This window comes from Rosa chinensis, chromosome 2, assembly GCF_002994745.2.
Source record: "Rosa chinensis cultivar Old Blush chromosome 2, RchiOBHm-V2, whole genome shotgun sequence".
Classification (NCBI taxonomy): Eukaryota; Viridiplantae; Streptophyta; class Magnoliopsida; order Rosales; family Rosaceae; genus Rosa; species Rosa chinensis.
Window position 1 is genome coordinate 40,872,878 of NC_037089.1, and position 23,355 is coordinate 40,896,232.

The 23,355-nt window shown below is 37.3% G+C and overlaps 1 long non-coding RNA gene across 1 annotated transcript; it reads right to left on the bottom strand.

Annotated features, from left to right (window-relative positions):
• Positions 1–16,083: 16,083 nt before the first annotated feature.
• Positions 16,084–16,888, bottom strand: LOC121051559. Its single transcript, XR_005806095.1, has 3 exons — positions 16,700–16,888; positions 16,560–16,612; positions 16,084–16,093 (listed from the first exon to the last, which is right to left on the bottom strand). It is a non-coding gene; the product is annotated as an uncharacterized LOC121051559 (long non-coding RNA).
• Positions 16,889–23,355: the final 6,467 nt, after the last annotated feature.

Below are 23,355 nucleotides of genomic sequence, written 5' to 3' on the forward strand. Positions count from 1 at the left end.
CTTCATCCAAGTCCATGTTAAACGTCTTAACTGCCCACCATGCTCGATGCTCCAACTCCACAGGTAAATGGCATGGTTTCCCATACACCAAACGAAAGGGTGACATTCCAATTGGTGTCTTGAAAGCCGTCCTATATGCCCAAAGAGCATCCTCCAAACGTTGACTCCAATCCTTCCTAGATGGACCCACGGTCTTCTCAAGTATCCGCTTGATTTCCCTATTTGAAACTTCTGCTTGCCCACTTGTTTGAGGATGATAAGGCGTTGAAACCTTATGGGTCACATGATACTTCCTAAGCAAGGCTTCAATGGTTTTGTTGCAAAAATGAGAACCTCCATCACTAATGAGTGCTCTAGGCATGCCAAACCTACTAAAAATGTTAGACTTTATAAACTCTGCAACAACCTTAGAATCATTAGTCCTGGTGGCTTTCGCTTCCACCCACTTAGAAACATAATCAACAGCCAAGAGAATGTAGAGAAAACCATTAGATGAAGGAAAAGGACCCATAAAATCAATACCCCAAACATCAAAAATTTCGACAACTATTATAGAATTTAAAGGCATTTGATCTTTAGGTCCTAAATTTCCAGTTCTTTGGCATCTATCACATGTCATACAGAATTCATATGCATCTTTAAACAAAGTAGGCCAATAAAAACCAGTTTCCAATACCTTCCTAGCCGTTCTAGTTGAGCCAAAGTGACCACCACATTGTTTTGCATGACAAAACTCAAGAATAGCTTTTTGTTCATTATTAGGCACACATCTCCTTATTAATTGATCAGAACAATATTTCCACAAATAAGGATCATCCCAGACATATTGCTTAGCTTTATTCTTAAGTAATTCACGTTGAGCATGCAACAAATCACTAGGGAATGCTTTAGACACCAAGTAATTAACAATATCTGCATACCAAGGCTCACTTACCTGGATTCCGAAGAGTTGTTCATCCGGAAACATCTCCACTAAGGGTATGGCGTCCTCCTCACTCACTAGTCGACTCAAGTGGTCAGCTACAACATTCACTGTGCCCTTCTTGTCCTTGATCTCAACATCAAACTCTTGAAGTAAGAGTATCCAACGAATTAGCCTTGGTTTTGCCTCCTTCTTTGACATTAGGTACCTTAAAGCTGCATGATCAGAATAAACAATAACTTTAGTACCCAATAAATATGAACGAAATTTTTCTAAGGCAAAAACAACAGCTAAAAGTTCTTTTTCAGTTGTAGAGTAATTGAGTTGAGCATCATTAAGGGTTCTAGAAGCATAGTAGATGGCATAGGGCTTCTTGTCCCTCCTTTGGCCTAGCACGGCCCCAACTGCATAATCTGATGCATCACACATTATCTCAAAGGGAAGTGACCAATCTGGTGGAAGCATGATGGGTGCAGATGTCAGAAGTTCCTTCAATGTGTTGAATGCCACCTTGCAATCCTCTTTGAACTCAAATGCCACATCCTTTTGGAGAAGACGACATAAGGGCCTAGAAATCTTGGAGAAGTCCTTGATAAAGCGCCTGTAAAAACCTGCATGTCCAAGAAAAGAGCGGACCTCCCTCACACTTGTGGGGTATGGTAAGTACTTAACAAGATCTACTTTAGCCTTATCAACTTCTATTCCATGTTTCGAAACAATATGCCCTAAGACTATCCCTTGTTTTACCATAAAGTGACATTTTTCCCAATTAAGCACAAGATTAGTCTCTTCACAACGCCTAAGTATCAATTCTAAGTTATTTAAGCAATCATCAAAGTCTTTACCAAAAACTGAAAAGTCATCCATAAACACTTCAATAATTTTCTCAATAAAATCAGAAAAAATACTTACCATGCATCTTTGAAACGTACCTGGAGCATTGCAAAGTCCAAAAGGCATTCTTCTGTAGGCAAACGTCCCAAAGGGGCATGTAAAGGTTGTCTTCTCTTGATCCTCATTAGCAATGGCAATTTGGTTGTAACCAGAATATCCATCCAAGAAGCAATAAAACTCATGGCCAGCTAACCTCTCAAGCATCTGATCAATGAATGGCAAAGGGAAGTGATCCTTCCTAGTAGTGGCGTTTAGCTTCCTATAGTCTATGCAAACTCGATGTCCAGTCACAGTTCTCTGAGGCACTAACTCATTCTCCGCATTCTTCACAACTGTGATCCCAGATTTCTTTGGCACAACTTGAACTGGTGAAACCCACTTAGAGTCTGAGATAGGGTAGATGACGCCACAGTCAAGAAGCTTGATGACTTCTTTCTTTACAACCTCCATCATAGGTGGGTTCAAACGTCTTTGAGCCTCTCTAGATGGCTTGGCTCCTTCCTCAAGCAGAATTCGATGCACACAAGTAGTAGGGCTGATTCCCTTGATATCTGCTAAAGTCCAACCAATTGCAGTCTTGTGCTTCTGAAGCATCTCCACCAATCTATCCTCTTGAGTTGACGTTAAAGATGATGAAATGATGACAGGTAAAGTTTCGTTTTCTCCCAAGTAAGCATACTTCAAGTGATCTGGTAATTGCTTAAGTTCCAAAGTAGGTGCCTGAATCACTGAAGGTAAAGGTTTATTAGTAGAGGGAGAAATAAACACAGAAGAAACATTACCTAGCTCAAATGGTGTTGCTTCAAGAAAAGCAACATGTTCCATGATTGCATCACTATGATTAGCCGTGAGCTCCTCCCTAGGGATGGTAGTGTCCTCTTTCATCACTCCAACACCATTAGCAATGGTTGAAACCAAAGTATCCTCATTCATCATCTCCATGAATTTCTGCGCAAGTTCATCAAGTATATCAATAGAAAAACATGATGAAAAATCAGACAAGGGATACCTCATTGCTTCAAAGATGTTGAAGCCAACAATTTCACCATCAAATTCCATTGTCAAAGCGCCAGAATAAACATCAATTTTAGTCCTAGCCGTCCTCATGAAGGGACGACCTAGCAAAAGTGGCGTTGACTTGGGAGAGGGCTCCTCCATCTCTAGGACGTAAAAATCAGCTGGGAAGATTAGCTCACCAACCTGCACAAGTACATCCTCAACTAACCCCTTAGGGTATGCATTAGATCGATCTGCCAACTGAATAATAACATTATCATGTTTAAGCTCACCTAGACCTAGAGTTTCATAAACAGAATAAGGCATGACATTTATAGAAGCACCTAAGTCTAGCATGGCATTTTCGAATCTACTAGTTCCAATGACACAAGGGATAGAAAAACTCCCTGGATCCTTACACTTTTCTGGCATTCTGCGTTGAAGCACAGCTGAGACATTCTCACTTACCTTCACCACTTCCTTCTCACGGTTTTGTCTCCTTGTGGTGCAAAGTTCCTTCAAAAATTTGGCATACTTAGGAATTTGCTTGATGGCCTCAAGGAGAGGGATGTTGATTTGTACTTTCTTAAAAGTTTCCAAGATAGCCCTTTCGGCCTCATCTTTCTTGGACTTAGCATATCTGCTTGGGAAAGGCAAAGGAGAAGAAGATGGATTAGTAATAACCGAATTGAAAGAGTTAGAAACTTGTCCTTTAGGTTTCGGTTCTGCAGTAGGAGGTGTCACATGAGCCTTAGACGTTGCAGGGTCCTCTTCCTCCTCTAAAGTTGACGTTAAGCTCTTTTTGGGAGGCTTAGGAAGGTCTACAAGGGTCTTACCACTCCTTGTAGTCACGGCTTTGGCTTGCTCAAAGTGAGGATTTGGGATGGTGCCACTTGGTAACTTACCTTGCTCATGAAACTTACCCATGAACTCCACCACTTGACTCATTTGCTTCTTCATCTCAGCTACATCTGTGGATATGGCGTTGATTTGGTTCCCATGATTAGTTTGACCTGCAATTAAAGCTTGAGTAGACTTGGTTAGTGCTTTGATCAACTCATCATTAGAAGAAGAAGAAGAAGCATTTGAATTAAAATTCGAATTGAAAGGAGTAGGGTTAGGAGGTTGAGGCTTTTGATAAAAGCCTTGAGGACGCTGTTGGAAGCCTTGAGGTGCACTTTGAACGTTCTCATTGTCCTTCCAACGAAAATTAGGGTGATCCCTCCATCCAGGATTGTAAGTATTCGAATATGGATCATTCCTAGGACGTTGGTACCCTTGTTGGAAACCTATGGCGTTGACACCTTCTTGTCCTCCATTTTCCATGAGTTGAGGGCATTGGTCAGACACATGCCCTTGCATTGAACACACTCCACACACCATGACTTGTCCATGTGATCCCTGAGATACTATAGAAGTAAGTCTGTTAATTTTATCTTCCAATTGAGCTAAAGTACTTACCTCATGGACCCTTTCACGTGTGGTGGTGGATTTGGGCCTAGAGCTTCCAAATTGTTGTTGATTCAAGGCCCTATTCTCAATAAGGATCATTCCAGCCGCAGGCTCCTTGTCAACAAAAGATCCACCAGAAGCCGCATCTAGCATATCTCTTTCCAATGGTGTGAGACCATCATAAAAACAAGTGAGCAAGGTCTCCTCCTTCATGCCATGTTGAGGGCATTGAGTGATGAGAGACTTGAACCTTTCATAGTATTCTGCGTAGGACTCATCTTGCCCTTGTTGGATGCCACTTATCTTCTTCCTTAACATGATGATGCGAGATGTAGGAAATTACTTCTCAAGAAACGCCTTCATCATGTCTCCCCAAGAAGTAATTCGTCCACTAGGCAACTCATAAAGCCACTGTTTTGCCTTGTCAGCCAACGAAAATGGGAAGGCCTTCAACTTCAAAATATGCTCATCAGCTCCTTGAGGCTTCATGCTAGTGCAGATGAACTGAAATTCCATCAAGTGGTTGTTGGGATCTTCCATAGGGAGTCCATGGAATGTAGGAAGACGATGAAGCAACCCAGACTTCAATTCAAAATCAGCTGTTAATCCCTCAGCTGCAGCAGGGTAGGTTATGCAGGTTGGTACTCCCCCAGGTGGGATGACGGATGTAGAGAGTTGCCTTATGGTGAGAGCCATTGGTGGTGGTGGTGGTGGAACGACTAAAAGTGCACGAGGTGATGGAGGTGGCGTTTGGTGTGGTGATGGATTAACTGAAGTGTCAGAAGCTTCTGATCCTCCTTCTACTCTATTCCCTTCACTATCCACTTGAAGTTCACGAAATTGAAGAGGTGTAGAAACTTGGACGTCAAAGATGTCAGAATCCTGCTTCAACTTCGCAATTCGCTCTGAAATGACGTAGAGGGGTGTTTTGGTGTACTTAGGTGGTTCAGATGATCCAGACATTCATTGATCTGTAGTGAAACAAAAGAATAATGTTAGTAAGGTATAAACAAGACGTGGACCAAGGTTCACACATCAAAAACGTCATATATATACATGTATAAACCAAAGTCAACGAAAATTTTAGGGTTAGTTACAATCTTTTACAACTTTCGAAATGGTCAATTTTAATAAGAGAATTGTAAGTCAAGGTTTAGACGTGCGGCCCAGAGATTCTAATGTTAATACAAGTCTCCCCTCCTAAATCTTTTGGTAACTCTTTTCACACAGAGCCAGGTAGTAGAGGAACGATTTTGGCGGAGCTCAGCTCACTTGATTGACAGGGGACGAGACCCTTTGTCAGCACTTCTCGTATCCAATCAACCTAGACACTCTATGCTACTAAGGTGCGCCTATTTGATAAAGGAGGTTGCTTGACAAGTATTAATAAAAGAACTCTCACCTATTCCGTTATGACTTACTTTCTTCTTACCAAAACCAATTTTCTCGAGAATTGTCTAAGTATATGACTTTAATAAAACATCATGGACTATTGTTTTGGACGTGCGGCCCAAGTCCTTGTCTCTACACATATTTCTTCGCAAATCCTTTGGGCAACCTTACTGAAATGGCCAGTGCGGGGGAGGACGAGCACAAGAGGCAGAAACCATTTCGGCAATTGCCTTTCTGATTTCAAAACCCGTCATGAACGTTGTCCCCTTCCTAGAGTCACCATCTCACATAGGCTATACTTACTAGGATAAGGGAAAAATTAAGTGCACGACATTTTTCAAGTGTTAACAAAAGCCGCCCACAACCTCAAGAGACCTAAATTAGGTGCTAATAAGGGGTTAAGGCTAATGTCAACAAAAGAGACTTCACCTATTCCATAATAGTTCACAATCCCTTACCAAAATCATACCTTAGTGGTGTTTTCATCACATGAAGACTTTTCAATCCCCGGCAACGGCGCCAAAAATTGATACGTGCAAAAGCAATCGCCAATTTAAACCCTGAAAAATGTAGTTGTTAGTATAGAATAAGCAGGGATCGTTCAAGCCGGGGATTGAGGGTGCTAACATGTGAGAAATAAATCAAAGAGAAGAGAATATACAATTTCACGAAAATTATTAAGAACATATACAAGTTCACACGAAAACAAAGTTAGAAAGCAACACATACATGTTATACGAAATTAGAGAGCAAGGAATGAGAGAACAACAAATTATACAAGTATATATATGCATAGAATTCGAAAGAAAGAAAGAATTTGAGTTAGAAAAGGTTTGGAAATCCTACTCCTATTTATACACAATTTACAAGTCCATATCACATAGGGAATCCATATACAACAAGGAATACTACTTCTATAAGGATTAGGAAGTCAAATACAATTAGGAAACAAATTAGAAGCAAAGTCAAATTAGGACTCCTAAGTCAAAACTAACTCTAACTACTTTCCCTAAAATTTAGGAGCACATAACAAACACATAACAAACTCCTAAAAAAACACTAAAACTAAAACAAACACATATTTACTATTCACGGAGACACTATTCACGAATTTTAAAAACACTTATTTTATTTTTTATTATTTTTATTTTATTTAATTATCTAACTAGGTTAACATGCTACCTAAAAATCTAAGTTAATTTTATTTATTTACACAAACAAGAAAACATAAAGATGGGGGGTTTTTTGAAGATTAAAAACATAAAATTTCCAGAAAAATAAAGATTAAAATCGTTTCTATACAAAGGTGGGAAAAGAAAAACTTTTGGAAAACAATTCATCAAGAACCATTCAAGAACAACATATTCATGCATCCCTTAATCTTGTTAATTACCAAGAACGCCATCAACCAAGACACAAAGATCAAAGCAACCAATGTCCCTTTTAACTTTCTTTCTTATGTGAATCGAAATAGCAAAGCACCAAATCAATTTATTTTGAAAACCCGAATACACACATACGTTGAAAATTCGTTTTCAAATCATTAAGTTCAAGAAAGAATTGATGAACATGCAAATCCAAGCGCGTCACAACTATTCATCACATGCATAATCTGATTTCGACTCAAAGCAAGCCTTTACTACTTATTTGAATTAAGGTTCACAAAGCATCAACCCTAATTACTAGCAAATTACATGCAAGTCATCCTATTATGTTTGTCAGACCAAGTGAATCGTTAACATGTAATGAAGCACAAAATTCAGATTATCATTCTATCAATTCGGCAAACAAGCAAGATCAAGAACACATAAACACATCAAACATGAAAAGAACCATCTAAATTGCATCCAAAAATCAGATTGTCACATCATAATTTCGGTTTAAACAACAGAAATTCCAAAGCAGAAATTCTAACTACAAGAAAGCCAAAACCGTAAGAATACATGAAAAGATGATGGTGTGGACAACCCTTGATCACGTCCCAAGGTCCAAAGCAGATCCAAGATGGTGCACAAGTGATGATCACGGCTGGAAAGATGGATGGTTACGGCCTTGCTCCTTGAAGATTGCGAAAACCTGAAAACTAGAGAGAACAAGTGAGAAATCGAAATTGTGGAGAATAATTGTCACCCTAGAACGTCTAATACACAAGGTATTTATAGGAGGACGTCCCAAGGCTCTCCCAATTCGTTTCTACTTGGTTTCTCCTAGTTCTAGTTGATTTAGGACTTCTTCCTCACAAAACAGATTTCCGGCAGGATTGACCTCAGTCCACTAAAACGGCCATAACTTCCTCTATAAAATAGCTATTGATGAACCGTAAAAAGATCTGGAAACTAGACATCCGTATCTTTCCAACCATATAAAGATCATAATTTTCTGAGCTCTGAGAGATTTATTGCACTCCGTTGAAGTTGACTGATCTGCACAGGCAGATTTCCGAATCTGTAAAGGATTTGACTTTTAAGGCACAAGTTGAGTCCAATTCGGTTTTCCTTTACATCACATGCCTCTCACATGTCTTCCACGCCTATTCTGAAGTAGAAACGTCAAGAACTCCCTAGAACCTTCAAGAACCTCACGGCAATTCAATCCTTACTCAACAAGAAGTCCAAATTCCACATTGCTTTGAAATCCGAATTCCTTGTTGCTTCCTCTTCCATGTGCACGGCATATGACCTTCTTGAGACTTCTAGATGCTTCATGGACGTTCCATAGACTTCTCCTAGCTTCCACAGGTCTCCTAGTATGAGTAGAACTCCATATGCAAGTAGGTTTCCTAGTTAAATACTGCTTCCTTTTCCGAGATGCTTCTACACTCTTCCGGAACCTTCTTGAGTAATCCTTATCCAACAGGGACTCTTTATCACACTAGGATTCCTTATCTGAGTAGGATTGGGTTTCCTTGTCCAAGTAGGACTTCTAATTTCCGCGACTTAAGAGTTTGAATCCAAGTCAGCTTCTGATTCCTACTCCAACTAGGATTCCTTTTCCTAGTCAAACTGGGAGAACTTCCATTTCTTCATTTCTTCTCATTTCTGCGCCCTTTGTGCATTCCTTAGCCATTTTCGGACCTTGAGACTCCATTTTACCTAAAAAACACAAACTAAGTTAAATTGATCAAGATAAAGGAAATAACTTAGCAAAATATAGGGTTTAAACATTATAAACGTCGCATTTTATGCTCCTATCAAAGTACCTAAAAACAGAAACTATGTTATAATTATTAATTTTAAGAGAATAACTTAGCCAAATGAGGGAAAATACGTATTAAAACGTCACACTTTGTGCTCCTATCAGTTTACTGCAAGATATTCGACCAAGTTCATCTCTACGTGCTTCAAAACACGGATGAATTCAGAAGCTATTTTGTGTAAGTACTATCTCTCTATCTAATATTGTGATTTCTATTAATACTTCATGTAAAGTAAACACTAATCTTCACTCATTGTGTCACTATTTTATTGGTAATTGCAATGAACACTTGGGATACTTGAAGAGGGAGCTTCCAAAATTCAAAATGAATGAAAAATGGCTTACGGACAAGCAAAACAAGACATTTGCAGATTGGTTGAAGGATAGGGTAAGTCCTAACAATAACAATGTTTATGAGAATATGTATTGTTCAGTTTCCAGATTACTGTTATTAGTTGTTGAATAAGGACATTAACTGTTATCATTTTTCGCAGGTTGTTGTTCAACTGAGTGAACCAGATGCTAACATCTCTGAGATTGTCAAGTGGCTTTCAGATAAACCAAGCAATGAAGTACTAACATTCAGTGGTTACCGAATTGCAGGAGTTCAGTATAACACAAAGAAGCTCAATGATCTTAGATCGATGCAAAATAGTAGTGTCTACTTGTTTGCTAAGACACCGCAAGTAGCTACTGCTAGGGATAAAAGGCCAATTATTAATGACATGAGTTTCTATTGTGTGATTATTGAAATATGGCAGCTCGACTATGAAATGTTTAGGATTACTATCTTTAAGTGTGATTGGGTAGAAAATAGAATGGGTATGAAGCTAGATGAGCTTGGGTTCACATTGGTGAATTTGAGTAAGAAATGTCATTTAAATGACATTTTTGTGTGGGAAACTGTGTTCAGCAGATCTTTTATGTTCAAGATCCTGTAAATCCAATGTGGTCAATAGTTCTAAGAATTCCTGCTAGAGATTACAATGACTTTGAGGTTGAAGATGAGCTTAGGGACACTGTTATTACTCACCATTCCATCACCACTATTATGCCATCTATGGAGTTATCTAGTAACTTACTGAACGAGGATGAAGTGGGTTACATCACTAGTCCATAACAGTTGATAGACATCAGTTAAAAACTGATGTCTAGTTAAGTGATGTCTAATGTGATAATATTAGACATCGGTGGAAAACTGATGTCACTAGCATACTTAAACATCGAAATTTCAAGAGAAACTGATGTGGCATATATGTTATACAGCATTATTACTTAGAATTTTCGATGTCTAAACAAAACTTTAACATCAGTTCTTTGTGTAGACCTAATGTAAAAAGTAAAAACAAGATCAGTTTCCTAGTTGTATATGATATTTGAGATGAATTAAACATCAGTTCTTTGTTAGTTTGTGTTTATGAATCCAAATTTACACATTACAAAATGACTTAAAATGTGATGCGGTATAGTTTTACATATTATTGCTATTGCTCATATAACATAAGAGACTAACGAAAAACACTAAAAGTACCTGAAAATTGAAAAGCAACATATTTTATTAGCACCAAATGTAAATAATACAACAGAGGGGGACATAAGGCCTGACCTCCTAGTACAACAACATATAAACAAGAACTACAACTGCAAGAACAAGCATAATGGAAATCAATTAATATGTATTGACTAATTCTATAATACTTGATCTGCCCAAACGCTAAACACATAAGCATTGACAATGAAACTGTAGCTCTTTCCATCAAATCTGCTGATCTTTTGGGAGTTGCCACAAAGATGTCATCTTTCTAATTCTGCAACTATTCAAAAGTAGTTCATTAATGTGAGCAACATATGATATGGACAAGAATGGTCAGCGTCAGCAAAGAGGTGAAAAACAAAAACAGTCAAAATTGAATTCTGACAAAACAAAAACAAAAGACCAATAATCATACTAATGATGACAACTGAGCTCTTATATAGTAAATGTTATAAATATCATCATTTTTAACATATACAGTTGATGGAACTAAAAAACCTCTAAGACAAACAAATATGAATTACTTTAATAATTAATCTAGTTTGGCCTTGCAACTCCAAAGATTAGCTTGAAATTTAGAATGTACTTCAGAGTAGATGTTTATAATAATTATTACCTGGAGTCATAAGTTGATAGATATTGATCAAGTCATCTGCAAATAAGCAAAAGAGACAAAGGAAACATTAGTCTCTATTGATTAAAGAAAAACACAGCAAATAAGCAAAAGAGACAAAGGAAATTTCCATCTCCATAGCATTGCACTAAAACTGAATTAAAGAACCCAAACAAATTGCATGTACATAGTAACTTGAATTGGAAAAAATAAGTCAAAAATTGCTATCCTTTTGCAATTTAGAAAGGATAGTATAAAACTCACCAAGAACTTACTGCACTTTCAGTTTGGTTAATTAGGTTCAAAAGTCAGATCCATTTTTTCCTCAATGAATACCCTGTTACCAATCTGACCATATATAAAACAAACAAAAAAATAGAGTATTAATTTGTTGCAACAATAGCAATAATCCAAGCAACACATAACACAAACAAAACAAAAGTCAGCACAATGGCCAATTTATCTAGACAACAAGTTAAAAAGTGTGAAGCACTTGCAGATTGGAAGCAAAGTTCATTGTCATATTTCCATTTTGCATATTAGAGCAAATTACCATATTAATGAAGGATATAAGTTCACCATAAACTAAACAATTACATTCAAATAATCAAAAGATTGATATTGTCAATTTAAACTCGTAGGGAAGAAATTACCTATAATCGATAATCGATAAGAAATGATAGCTTAGGGTTCCAATTGAAAATGGAATTTGAGATGAACAGATAAACCATAACCTAACAATTAAGAGGGCAAGGCCTAATATACATCAATGTCGATTAAATGAGAAAAAGATTAAATACTACCTGATCGAGATGCAAACTCTAAATTGGAGTGATGGTGACCCATTATGTTTAGGCGATCACGTTTGAGGTGATAGGTTGAACCTTGAGCCCTGATAAACCATCATATAATATTAAGTCCATGTGAAACATCATCTTATCAAACTAAGAGCAAATAAGAGAAACCAATGGATGAAATGCTAGTGCGAGCTTTTAGAAATGTTAGAAATATTAAGTAGGTGAGTGAAACATAATGCAACCCACCAAGCGAAATGAACTGTATTGAATCCAAATAAGGATTCAAGTTGGGTAGAAACGCAGAGTTCTCTTGTCCATAACCGAGCCGATCCCTATGGCGTTTACCCTAAATACAAACCTTGCCGTCCACCACTAGCGAAGAGTGAACAACCCACAAGAAATATCCATTTTACAAAATGGAGTTGAAGAGTCTGGTTAAAGAGATTCGAGACTGATTGAGATTGAGAGAGAGAGAGAGAGATGGTGACAACTTGAGCCAATAACCATCGATGGGTTAGACTGCGTTTGGATTTTCTAGGGTTTGAGAGTGGAGGATGGTAAGGAAGTAGATGGAGGGAGAGATTACGGGTGTCTTTTAGAGGAATGGGGAGAGAAGCATAGTGATATGCGGGAGTGGGAGCAGTTTTTTCCCTTTTCATTTGTGGTCGTGATATGAGGGAATTTTAAGCGAGCTCTCCACACTTCTAAAATTTCCAGTAATTTTGAAAAAGACATTTTACATTAGTCCCTATAAGGCATGATGTTTATAATATTGTAAGACATCGGAATTACGAGAATATGATGTTAAAGAACTTACGACATCAGTTCTATACTAATCTGATGTCTCTTAGGTGATGTCTATTAATGGTTTTGTAGTAGTGCATGAAGGGGAGGAGGATATAGTTGTTGATAGATAATATAAGCAATTTATTTTCTATTAATTTAAGTTGTTATCCCACATCAATGCCTTGTGGTTTATGTTGTGTTGGTTGATCAGTGCTTTCATTTTTGCTCTAACCATGTCATTTGGTACGGACCATGTAATTGTAATCAGTTTGTTGAATGAAACTGATTGAAGCTTTCTATATGTCATGTGATTACTGAAAATGGCAAAGTTTTTAGTTACTTATAATATGAGTGTCTTTATCGTGTGCATTATATCGTTCTTACATTAATTATTGATTAATGTCTATTCTGGTGTTCAAGTGGCTAATCAATGTCTCTCATGTTTTTTGTTGTAGATAATAGCACCATCAAAATCTACCTCAACACCGAAGAAGTCAAATGATAAGGGACTCAAACTGAACAAAACTAAGTCATCAAAAAAGTCAGGTTCGACATCAGCTGATGCATCCATTTCCAATATAAATGGCAAATCTAACAAGAAGGATGAAGAGACCGGAGGTTTGAAGCTACTTGAACGGTGTTGTGTGACAATGTCACGTATTTCAAGGCACAAGAGCTTAAGGCAGAAGAAAGTGGTTATCTTCAACGTAAAAGGGACTCCATGTGGGAAGGTAGCGAAGGAAATGCAATCATATATTGGTGTCTTAGCCTGTAGAAAGATACCAATCATAAGGACAACTTGGAGGTGTCACATCCGAGGAGAAAGAGAGAATCTGGTTACATGTTCAGGTATATCGTTATCTATTCATGAAGTTATTATTAGTGGTTCATATTCCTATAACTTCTACCTTCTGACCTTAAGTTTCTGGTTTTTAATTATGAATGATAATAGAATTTGGCCCTTTTGTTTGTCTTCCCACTTATAAGAACTATGTTTGTGTACGCAAGGGGCATTTGAGATTGGTCCTGAAAAAAGAAAACTCGTATTGGAATCAACTGCATCAAAATGGAGGTATTTCAAGTCTCGGCTCACTAGGCCTTACTTGGATGACCCTGAATCCTTAAATTTCCTTCCAGATGATTATAGATTCATCAGTAAAGATCATTGGACCCAAATTGTGGCTAAACAGACAAACCCAAAATTTCTTGTAAGTTTTACATTAAGGTTGTTGTGTTAGGTTATTACATTAAAGAGGTATATGAAGTGAGTGCATATGTTTTACAAGAAGTGCGTAGGATGGCACAAGCGCAGCGTGAGAATAATAAGTATCCCCACCAAATGTCTCGTAAGGGATATGTTGGGTTGGGTTGGAGGAAGAGCTGGTAAGTTATGGGTATTGGTTAGGTAATTTGTTAATCTGGCTATTAATTTATATATCACCACAAATTTAGTAATAAATCTTTTTGGTAGTCTGCAACAATGAAGGAGGAGGAGGAGGAGGAAATCGATAGAGCAACACTATGGATTGCTGGACGACAAACCAGGCAGGAAACCTTCAGGGATGAAGTGACGAAGCAATGCGCTGACAGAATTGTGAGTATAATTTTGTGAAGTTCAATGTCTACAGCTGATCTTTTGTTAGCTGTTACGTTTATCACTATTTTGTAAATGCGACCAGAGGAACTTGAAGGAGAAGGTTTCTAGTGGAGAACAAAGTACTAGTGGAAGTAATGATGTGTTAGTCTTGGCTTTAGGCACTTCTGAGCATGGTGGTAGAGTGCGAGGGGTAGGAACTTATGTGAATCCCTCATCTTACTTTCACCTCCCTAAACGTAGAAGGCAGAGCATCCATGACAGGACCCGCCCCGGATTTCACCCTGAAATCCGAAGAGGCCCTGCGGGGCCCACTTTAGAAGAAATTCTACCAAAATTTTGACAGAACTTCCCCTAAAAAAGGACAACCCAAAACCTGTAGAAAAACATCCACACTTCTAAATCATCCATCCTTATTCTCCTGGAGCCACCCTGCTCCCTATAACACAACATCTCACATCTCTCATTTCATAAACAATTCTGAATTTAAGAATATTAATCTCATAGATTATCAGAGCAATCTAATGTACAGGCGTACAAGAGAAAAGAAAACAAGATGAATGACCAATACTTTTATAATGCGGAAGCTATGATAGCTATGCCTCAACCCCAAGTACGCTCGACCTCAAGCTAAACTGGCCTGCAAACTGGGCATTTAAAACCAAAGGGCCCAGGGGAAAACATTTAAAATCCGTTAGAGTGAGTGGACGAAAAATAAGTATTTTCAAATGTATAAGTAAAACTTAATGCTTTCCCAAGTTATTCTCTAAAATCTCGCATGCAGTAACAATCTTGAAAACACTCTTAATCATCCTCTTTACCAAAATCTCAATCACGGAAAAATAGAACATCTTGAAATCTCTTGAAATCTCATCCTCAATCCTTATAAAAACATCCTTTTCATGAGGCTCGTTTGATGACTAGAAACGACTGCTGTCTAGTCATCTCATGCCATCTAGGAGGGACTGCCACCCAGATGACGCATCGGAAGGGACTGCCAACCGGAATAGGAGGCGATGGATAAAAGGAACTGCCAACTAGCCACAAGTAGTAGACGGGACTGCCGACTAACCACAGGTAGTAGACGGGACTGCCGACTAACTACCTCATGTCATCTGGAAGGGACTGCCAACCAGGTGACTCATCGGATGGGACTGCCAACCGGGCTGTAGTCTGGAAGGGACTGCCAACCAGACTATTACCTAGAAGGGACTGCCAACTAGGTAAGATACGCATGCGCCAAAACTGGCCTCCTTAATAAACTGAATAGCCTCCTTAAAAAACTGGAACCTGGAAACAACCTCTTTCAATTACTTGCTTTCGGAAAGAAACTCGCTGTTACTTCAATAAAACATTAAAAATTTACCGAAAGCATAACTCAGGATTATCTCGCTAAATCAAACCTCAATATCTCGAAAGCATCCTCGAAAGCATAAAATCAAATACTCTGTAAATCAATAAATGCTTTCGGAAAGAAAACTCAATCTAACTTCAAGGCTGATAAGTGCGGAGCTCAAAGCTCAATAAATCTTGATAATTCAATCATGCTCAAAAATTCGATGAAACATTCGTATTCGTGAATCCTCATAAAAACCGATATTCGAAATCCATAATTCTCATAATATTTGCTGAATCAGTCACTTCCCGAAAATCATTCCTCAACTCAATAACTCATGAATGACTATCTCAAAAATCTACTAAAAGCCCTCGGGAAGGAATTTCAATACTAATCTCGTAATTCATAAATAAATCTCGATAAATCAACGCTCAAATATTCAAAACATAATTAAATCTCAATTGGAAGAAAATAATAATACTGCATGCGGAATTAATTTAAAAAATAAATGTCCACTCACAGTACTGTTTAGGCGACCATGCATACGAGTTCCTTCGTCGAGCAATAGCTCGGTACGTCGCCCTGTATACAATTATTTTCCGTGAATAACTATTCAATAATTAAATACGATTCTCAAAATCAAATCCTCATAATTACATCTCCACTTCTCCTCGGATGCAACCCAAATTATACCACTAATACCATTTCGTTAATTTAAAGGTTCCAAGGCAGAACCGAGAGATATCCGACGGCCGGATTCTCGTAATTCGATAATCGAAACCCTAAACTTCAAAAATTCATAATTAAATCCAAGCTTCTCCAAAATTCACCAAATTTCATATACAAGCTCTACTATATTTATAGGATTTAATGGGCTAAAAACTGGAATTAAAACACAGCCCAACACGCCTCCACGCGCCACCAAAAGTGGCAGCGCGTGGGCCCCACGCGCCGGCGGCAACCACCTCAGATGGCCACCAAAATTTGGCAGCACCATCTACTCAACAAACCCAACCTCTTTCTCAACTACAACAAGTTCCAATTTTACCTGGAAGAGCTCCAATTAGGCCGGTGAAATTTTTCCAGAAAACTCCAAGAACCCTAGAAATTGAAATTGTTAATTCGACCTCTACACTGCAAATTGAAATGAAAGACCTTAGGGGAAATGATCTATGTCAAAAACCGAACCTTCGACGCCAATTTGGTGGCCGGAGACTGCCGGAATCAGAAAATATCGACGCTGCCTCAAAAATGCTACAGTGACCGTCATCTTCTTCTTGTTGCTGCACCTTCCACAGTTCATATTAAGCTACGAAACGAACCCAGAAATGAAGAGAAGGAAGAGAGCTTTCCAACGACATCTTACACGTCAAAATCCGTCGCCGGATGGAAGAGTTATGGCCGGAAGAAGGTGACGAGGTCGGAGAGGAAGAGAGAATCGGGGAGAGAGAAAGGAGAGGGCTCGGTAAGTTTCCGAAAATGGAAACTTACCACAGTAACTCGTCCTATTTATAGAAACTTACCATGAACAGTAACTTTACCATTTCGCTTATAACTTTTGCATACGAACTCCGATTTTTACATACCACATATGCACGCTCGGTTTAACGTCCTCTACAACTTTCATGAAGGAAATTTTCTCAAATTTTGACCCGAACAACAAGTCAACTTTTAGGGCCCCCTAAAAGCATTGAAACGACAGTAAAAGTGAAAGTAAAAGTTGTTTACCGTCCAAATGACTAGTAAACCGGTGAATTCGGGTTCGGGACGTCACAATCCAAGAGACGATTCGGAGGAGTGTGCAAAAAATACTAGAATAGGAAAGAGATAAGATCATTGAAGAGGCAAAGCAGCAGGCAGTTAAAGAAGAGAGGGCATTTTGGGTTGATAAGTTTGCACAGATAGAAGCAAATCTAGAAACAAGGGAGGTTGGGAAAGTAGCTAGTTCTCCAGCAGCACTAGTGAAATACATTCCACATGGATTTGGGTAAGCCAGTTGTTCACAAACCCCAAGTCCAACATTTCAAGAAGCACCAAATGCTCAAGTGGAAGACGAAGTAGTGAATCTTGTGGATGGGAAATAATTTGGGAAGTTTTAGATGTAATTGAGGAAAGGATAGTGGGATGTAAAAATAAAGTTTCAAAGAGGAATGAGTGTGGTGGAAAATCTATTCCCAACTCCAATAAAAAGGATGAGCTAAGCAAGTTGAGTGAGCAAAATACAGGTGGTTGATCATGCAATTGAGGGACAGTTAGATGGAGAGAAGGTGGTAGTTACTTAAACATTTATCTATATTATTGCACAGTAGTATAATTTTTATTGATTGTGAACTTTATATATTTATGTGTGTGTATGTGTGTCTGCGTTTGAATTTAAAATTCTAGCTTTCTTGGGTGTTTCAGGTACAAAGAGCTAAGATTTGAGCCAAGTTCGCATTAGGTTCAGTTGATCATATTGTAGCTCTTGGCACTGTTATGGAACACGATGACCCCTCCCAAGTTTGTCATGGTTATCCTTGTCACGCCCCTGATTTTACACACATGAAAATCGATATATATAATCCCATAATTATACATGCGTGAACGTTCAGTCATCAATACAAAATACCTGAAATCTTTTTCCCTTTAAACCAAGTACATACTGATATCCTAAACCCTCAAAGTTAATATACACTCGCTCCATAGAGTTATATATTACACAAGCTTACGAATTAAATTGTCAACAACAAAATAAAACGTAAATGCTCCTCAGAGCTCACTACAAGCGGAAGTCTTAATAACGGTAAAGTCACAAAATTGGCTTCCTACCGTAAAGCTGCTAGCTCGCTGCCTCAGTTTCAGCCACGATTACACTGACCTGCAGGATTTTCCCCTACACCGTTTGAATGGTGTACTGGGTTGCCACACAACAAACCCGGTAAGCTTTTGCAAGCCCGTATGAGTAACTCAAACCACACACAACTCACACCAATCACGAGAATAACTCACACGAATCACGTTTAAATGAATAAAAAAATCACGAGATAAACTCAGTCAAATCACGTTTAAATCAATAAACAAATCACGAGATAAACTCACTCAAATCACGTTTAAATCAATAAACTCACACGTTTAAATCAATAAACAAGCACGAGGTAAACTCACTCAAATCACTTTTAAATCAATAAACAAATCACGTTTCAATCAAGAAACAAAGCACGGGATAAACCCACACGAATCACGAGATAAACTCACACGTTTAAATCAATAAACAAGCACGAGGTAAACTCACTCAAATCAAGTTTAAATCAACAAACAAATCATGTTTCAATCAAGAAACAAAGCACGGGATAAACCCACACAAATCACGTTTAAATAAATAAACAAATCACGAGATAAACTCACTCAAATCACGTTTAAATCAATAAACAAATCACGTTTCAATCAAGAAACAAAGCACGGGATAAACCTGAAGGCACTAGGAGACCACGTAGCTTAAAGAAGACTCAAGAAAGCTCAAAATCCTTGTAGATATTTTGTGAATTTTGGCAAAAGGAAGAAACCTAATCTTTTTAGGTTTCTTTGACATCAAAAGAGAGCTCCTAGATAAATATTTGGATATTTTGACGTTATACATAGAAGAATCTAGAGGATAACGATGCCATGGAGAGTTTTAAGGGATTGCAACGTGTGTGCAACAAGAAAAATGTGAAAACAGGTCCAGATACATTCCTGATTGCACTTAAACTTCTTTGGCTGAAAATTGGAGAGAAAAATCAGATTACTTCTTTACTAATTCGGCAAGAATATCTCTTTAATGAATCATGGTATTATTTTGGAGGCTTCTGATTGGTTGGATGGCATAGCAAAGATGACATGGAATTAATTGGTTGAGGCTATGTGGTGCAAGCAGATAATTCTTAGAAAATAAAAAGAAGGATCTAGAACCTTGGATATCAAGATGCCATCCCCTATATATAGCCTCACTCCTTGGATGTCATTCACATATTCTCCCCCCAGAAAATTCCAACGCCAAAATTCTCTCCACTCTCTAGTTTTCAAGGTCCTATGTTTTCAAGCAAAGAGAAGAAGAAGAAGAAGAAGAAGTCGTGAAGCCTTCCTAACTGCCAAATCTCCACCTTGTGCCGTGATAGTGAAGCCTTGCTTTCAAGATTCAAGATCAACGTCTCAAGCTTTCCATCATTCATTCCATCCACGGTGTAATTCCATCTTATTCCTTGTAACCTATTTTGGTTTTCTTTGTTTGATTTCGTATGAACCTTGAATTCTAGTTAACATATATGTTAAGGGAAAAGTTTAAAGCTCATCTTTATGATTTGAATAAATTTTGATTTCTATAGTAATGATTTCTAAGTTGCTTTTGTGAGTTTGCTTAATTGGTTTTGCATGATTGAAATCTTTTATGTGTTAATCTTGATTGGTTCGAAACTTTTAGGATTTGCATGTACTTTTTGCTAGATTTAGGTTAACAATTCACCTAATAGTTTTGTAACCCTAAATCGAAAGTAGTAAAGGCTTTGGACAAAAGTCGAAATCAATTGAGGAGGATTGTAAGTAGATGAACTTATTCATACTAGGTTGTGCACTCAAGTTGACATCCTTTCTTTGTTCGTCATGCATTGAATATGTTTTGATTAACTAACTTTTTAGATTATGATTGCATGTTTGATAGGATTAATTTATGTGCTTTCACTTAGATTATTTAATCGAGGAAAGTCAAATATGGGAAATCGTTTGCTTTTAACATTTCACATGGTCAACTTCTCTCTCATGACTTAGAAAATCAACTATATGAGTTGTAATTGAATTCAATCATATGAGTTTGGTTTTAATCTTTATACCTAACATCCACCTTATCTTGTATATGTATTTTATACTTTTGTTTTATTCATTTTTAATTTCTGATTTTCTAATCCCAAAATCCCCTTTTTGATTCTTTATTTATTTTGCACATATTTTGTAAATATCATACCTTATAATAATTCTCTATTTGTTTTTACAATTACAGGTATACCCTCAATCCCTGGTTTGAATGATCCCTATTTACCATATAAACGATGACATTTTACATGGTTAAATTGCGCACTTACTCTTAGCATATCATCCAAGTTGTCCAATGTTAAGTCATACAATACAAAACAATGTGTTGTATCACAGTAAAAGAATTCAAAATTGAGGCTTCTCCTACAACAGTTATTGGTTGATACCCAATCTGATTACAATATTCACACCACAGATAACCAAATATCTGCGTTGTGTGAACTGACAACCAACAACAAAAGAAAACAAAATTTTGTTGTGTGAGAACTACAACACACAACAGAAATAAAATTATATATATTGTGTAATGAAGCAACAGACAAGGGAGATAATCACTTTAGTTTTTTATTATAAACCTCATACTACAAAGAAATAATTATAGATGTTGTATGTTATTGACTTAGACAACAATTAATGAGTCAATGTTGTTGTGTGATTTGGGTCTCAGACAACAACAAAAGAATTATAGCTATTGTGTGTTATTGATTTCAAAAACAAATGATGAGTCATAGCTGTTGTGTGTTATGAATCTCACACAACAAAGAAACAGTTTTAGTTGTTGTATGTTATGAATCTCATACAACAATTAATGAGTCATCCTTGTTGTGTGTTTTAAGTCTCAGACAACAGTAAAAGAATTATAGTTGTTGTGTGTTATTGATTTCAAACAACAAAGAATGAGTCATAGTTGCTGTGTGTTATGAATCTCACATAACAAAGAAAGAATTGTAGCTGTTGTGTGTTATGAATATTAGACGACAGCAAATATTACTCTTCTGTTGTCTGAATGGCCTGAGGCATCCCCACGCATGCCATGCTGCACATGCCTGGGCAAAATTCACATAATAGAAATAACTATTCTGTTGAGCCAACTATTATCAGACAACGGTAGAATCACCGTTGTGTGATATTTCAATCATACAACTATCACTTAAACCACGGAGGACTTCTTCATCAGACAACGGAAATCCACCGTTGTCTAATACACTTTTTGTAGTAGTGTAAGTAATCGACTTTCCATATTAACTAATCACATTTGACTAAATACAGAGAGAAAAAAAAACAAATTAAACTACAAGTTTGATACTTCAATTAAGTTACATTTAGTAAGCACATAATAAGCAAACTAGAAACAATAAACAGTAAACACATTCAGTTAAGTTACACAATCCATAAATAAAAATGTCAACATGAGCTCATCATTGCCATCAAAGAAAATCTTTGGAGATAACTTGAGAGAGAGAGAGAGAGCTATCATAAAGGCATTGTCAATTTTGAAATGGAAAAGTATTAAGGTCCATTTGGGAGATGCCTCAAAAAGAAGAAGAAGCTAGCCAAAAGAGACTTCACAGCAACCCTCCATCATGCATTTTTGTGTTTAATGTTCTAATTTCCGTGCTTAATGGCATGAATGATTGAGATGTACATGTAATATATACAATTCAAACCCCAATATTTTTGGATTTTCAGGAGCCTCCATCAAGTACTTGTCCACCTCATAGCTGATCAACTTTCTTAGATTTTCTCATTTGAACAAATCTATTGAGCCTTTGAAATCGGACATCAACTGATGATTGATTTCTAGAAGCATTGATCTCTAATGGGTCAGCTGGATCTTGTTCCATGTATGCTTGCCCAGCTTGTGGATCAAACGCCCAGTACTCCTTATATAATCTCATCAATATGGGGGCATATTTCTGCTATAAAATCTTTAAATCTCTCCTTCTTTATGTGACTAAATGGAAGCTAGTCTCTTATGATCATCTTCACACACATAAGCTTAGCTCTGTCTTGGTTAAATTTCCATGCCACCAACTCAACTCCATCTTCCTTCACTTGAAAAGCTAATGTCCTCTACCTTTTGTCACATTTCTCCAATAATAGAGATTTTTGCAGCTCTCAAAATGAGATAGAATGGCACTGGTTCTATTTCTCCCACAGTCATAAGTTATGGATGTGAAACAATACTTGCAAATGACTTTATCATTCATATCAGTCACACCATCCTCTTTCTTCAACATTGTATAATGTTGCCAAGCTAGACATTTTTTTATCTTATTTGAGTTGTCTACATCTTCTAGTTCTAGGGGTTTGTAGTGTATGGAGGTTGTATTGAATTATCTAGAATAGAGCTTGAAGTTGGCAAAGTCATACTGCTGTTTGATTCCATAAGCTATCAAAAAGACACAACGCTATCTTGTAAAGATTAGCATTTGGAATTAAAGTTTGATTCCATGATACCAAGCATAATAAGAATATTGAGAATCTAACCACCACACTACAACAAAAATGTTAATTTGCGAGGAACAAATTTGTCACTGAAAAATTAGATTTCCTTGCCGTATTGTTTTCGCGAGGAAAATATTTTGGTCGCCAGTTCCTCGCGGTAGGGTGGTCAAGAAAAGTTTCAGGGAGAAAAATAATACTTCCTCGCCAATCCCTTTTCGCAATGAAAATATTTTTTTCTCGCCATTACTCTTTAGCTACAATTTTTTTCCTCGCCTAAACTTATACTTTTTTCTCACTGAAAATTTTTGAAGGCTAGAAAATAGTCGTTAAATATATTTTCGGATAAAATAAATTCCATCGTTAAAGTATTATTTCCTTGCTAATAATATGTAAATAATTTAGAAACTATAAATAATAGAAAAATTGAAAAAACATTTTCATCGTTGTAGGTATCTTTTGGCAAGGAAGTCTTTCCTCACTATAAGCAATCTTTAAGGAGGAAATTTATTTTCTTCCATATGTAACGAGGAACTTTACATTTGTCGATATAGGTTATATGGTTTATAGCGAGGAAA